At 42.7% G+C, this 3,685-nt stretch overlaps 1 non-coding gene across 1 annotated transcript in view; it reads right to left on the reverse strand.

The window, feature by feature from the left end:
- LOC123687417 overlaps window positions 1–6 on the reverse strand; it is a 1,906-nt gene extending 1,900 nt beyond the window's left edge. The window contains exon 1 of the ribosomal RNA XR_006749143.1: window positions 1–6. This exon is cut by the window's left edge and continues 1,900 nt beyond it. This is a non-coding gene — a ribosomal RNA (small subunit ribosomal RNA).
- Between the last annotated feature and the right edge of the window lie 3,679 nt (window positions 7–3,685).

Consider the following 3,685-nt stretch of genomic DNA (forward strand, 5'->3'; position numbering starts at 1 on the left):
CAGGGAACTGCGTGCTTATACGATCGGTCCACGAGATTGCCGGTATGGCCAAACCCGTTCGCCTCTCGTCATGTGGCACTAGCCATGTCGATTGACTTCGACTAGCGCCGCACATCAGTAAGTGCAAGTCCTCGACGAAACGACGTAACAGCCCCCAGTCAGCATGAGACTCAAGCTATATATACATCATCATCATCTCGGACAAAACACCGATCAAAAATGAGAAAGTTTCTAGAAACAATCCCTCGCCAAGGCGTCCATATATAATACGAACCCCCGGCTATCAACTAATTTCTTATACACATTCCATCTCGACCCTTCGCTATACATGTGAATATAACGACACGGTGATTCGAGATTCAACAATATTTGTCGCTCGGAACGAATTGAGTGGTTGCAAATTTTTTGTGAACATAACCCGCAACGGGCAGAGGATCACGATTTTAAGGTTGGTCGCTTAAAGGCCATTCGACTACAAAGAGACGAAGCGGACCGCGACCTCGCTGCATGAGGTTGACGAAAGCGACCCAAGATGCGAAAGCCGAAACCAACACACCTTGCCAGTACCCAAACGCCGAGGTCGGATTCGGGTCTACCACTTACCAACTGAATATCATCCTAAAAAGAACTCCAAACAGTCTAGGACAGGACCCATTCTCCACCCCTTCTATATATGTCAGGAGAACCCCGGATTCCCCTCCAGACACGATTTAGCAAACTTTTCCCGATCGATCCGACCCACCGAGGCCGTTTCGACCGTTCGCCGCGCCTACTAGAGCTGATTTCTTCGGACTCCGATCAGAAAATCCGCCGATGCATGTCGTTAACACCTAGTCCGCCTCGTCCGATCGATCGAGGCCGTTTCGACCGTTCGCCGCGCCTACTAGAGCTGATTTCTTCGGACTCCGATCAGAAAATCCGCCGATGCATGTCGTTAACACCTAGTCCGCCTCGTCCGATCGATCTAGGCCGTCTCGATCCACCCATCGCGCATCGAAAGTCGCATCTCTCGAACTCCGATCCGGAAATCGGCCGATGCATCACGTTAACTATTTCTTATATATCTAATATAATATACATCGAGACGGTAAGAATTCTTTTAATCGAAGATATACATATACTTCTCATCAATATCCAAAAGCTTATCGAAAAATAAATTACTCAACTTTTACGTGAAGAATCGTTCACCCAAACCTTATCCCCTATATATGTCAGGAGAACCCAAGGTTCCCCTCCAGACACGATTTAGCAAACTTTTCCCGATCGATCCGACCCACCGAGGCCGTCTCGACCGTCCGCTGCGCCTACTAGGGCCGATTTCTTCGGACTCCGATCAGAAAATATACCGATGCATGTCGTTAACACCTAGTCCGCCTCGTCCGATCTATCTAAACAGTCTCGACGCACCCAACACTCTTTCAAAGTCGGATTACTCGGACTCAATCTGAAAATGGACCGATGCATGACGTCAACACTTAGCCCGCCTCGTCTGATCGATCTAAGCCATCTCGACCCACCCAACACGCCTTCCAAGTCGGATCACTCGGACTTCGATCTGAAAATCTCCGGACTCATTTTTATGAATATCCCCAGTCAGTAAGAACGTTATTTCGCCAATATATACCAACAATAAACCATATTCCAATAGCTGAACCAAAAATATAATTCCCGATCCAAACGTTCTGCATCGCCCAACGCGACCACCTTCCCTATATATGTCAGGAGAGCACAGGGTTCCCCTCCAGACAACACTTACGCTCTATCCCCGACTCTCGGTCGATCGATAGGCCAGGTCAGCGGTGTCTGTTTCGGCCGAAGCTCGGACTTTGGTCAAAATGTTCCGATACAAAATTTGAACCAAGATAGATACAGATATGATTCCTTCTTAAATATACGTTGATTATCGAACAGAATATGGTAAATATTTTGCGATGACCGAGGATTTCATGAATTTTTTTTTTTTTCGAAAAAATTTTCTGTTATCGGAATTTCCTCAAATTTCATTTGGTTGCCTACTAATGCATATTAAAAACGATAATCAACAATCAGAATCATTATTTATCATTTATTTCAATTTTTATAATGAAAAACGTTCACGTCCTTTCGCGCCTCTCGATCGTCGTTTACGTGATGCATCGGTCAGCCCTAGTTTACGTGGTGCATCGGTAAGATCGAGTTCACGTTCTGCATCGGTAAGATCCAGTTCACGTGGTGCATCGGTAAGATCGAGATTACGTGGTGCATCGGTAAGATCGAGTTTACGTGGTGCATCGGTAAGATCCAATTCACGTTCTGCATCGGTAAGATCCAGTTCACGTGGTGCATCGGTGAGATCGAGTTTACGTTCTGCATCGGTGTGATCTAGTTTACGTTGTGCATCGGTAAGATCGAGATTACGTGAAGCATCGGTATGATCGAGTTTACGTTCTGCATCGGTCTGGACTTAGAGATATATTTTCGACGTGAAAATGTTCCGATACAACTTTTGAACCAGGATAGTTAGAGAGATGATTTTTTCTGGGATGTACGTTGATTGGGGAATGGATTGTGGAAAATAACTTGCCTATGACCGAGGTGTTCTCGAATTTTTTTTTTTTTTCGAAAAATATTTTCTGATTTTGGATTTTACTCAAATTTGATTTCGTTGCCTTCTAATGTGTTCTAAAAGAGTAAATCAGTAATCAGAATCGAAAAATATTTTTCGGATTTTTTTTTTTTTGAAAAAAAATTTTCTGATTTTGGAATTTCCTCAAATTTGATTTGGTTGCCTTCTAATGTGTTTTTAAAGCGTAAATCAGTAATCAGAATCAATATTCATTGTCGACTTTAATTTTTATAAGGAAAAATGTTCACGTCCTTAAACGCCTCCCCATCATCAGCCCGAGTCCAAGTCGATGTCAGTCCCGAGCGGACGGTGTCAGATACTACCTATCGCCCCGGTCTGGACTTGGCGAGGTATTTCGACGTGAAATGTTCCGATACAACTTTTGAACCAGGATAGTTAGAGAGATGATTTCTTCTATGTTGTACGTTGATTGTGGAATGGATTGTGGGAAATAACTTGCCATGACCCAGGTGTTCTTGAATTTTTTTTTTTTTTGAAAAAAATTTTCTGATCTTGAAATTTCCTCAAATCTGATTGCGTTGCCTTCTAATGTGTTCTAAAAGAGTAAATCAGTAATCAGAATCAATATTCATTGTCGACTTTAATTTTTATAAGGAAAAATGTTCACGTCCTTAAACGCCTCTCCATCGTTACCCCGACTCCAAGACGATGTTAGACCGGAGCGGACGGTGTCAGATGCGACCGATCTCCCCGGTCTGGACTTAGCGAGATATTCCGACGTGAAATGTTCCGATACAAAAATTTAACTGTGATAGTTAGAGAGATGGTTCCTTTTGTGATGTACGTTGATTGTGTAATAGAATATGGAAATAAACTTGCGATGACCGAGGTCTTCTGGGATTTTTTTTTTTTTTCGAAAAATATTTTTCGATTTCGGAAATCCCTCAAATTTCATTGAGATATGTCCTAATGTGTTCTTAAAGCTTAAATCAACAATCAGAATTAATATCCAAAAGTTATTTCATTTTTTATGAGGAAAAACGTTCACGTCCTTTCCGCTCCCAAAAAGTGAGATATCATAGAAAATATCGCAATATATGTTGTTTACGGCCATACCAC

The sequence above is a fragment of the Harmonia axyridis genome, chromosome X (assembly GCF_914767665.1).
Source record: "Harmonia axyridis chromosome X, icHarAxyr1.1, whole genome shotgun sequence".
Classification (NCBI taxonomy): domain Eukaryota; kingdom Metazoa; phylum Arthropoda; class Insecta; order Coleoptera; family Coccinellidae; genus Harmonia; species Harmonia axyridis.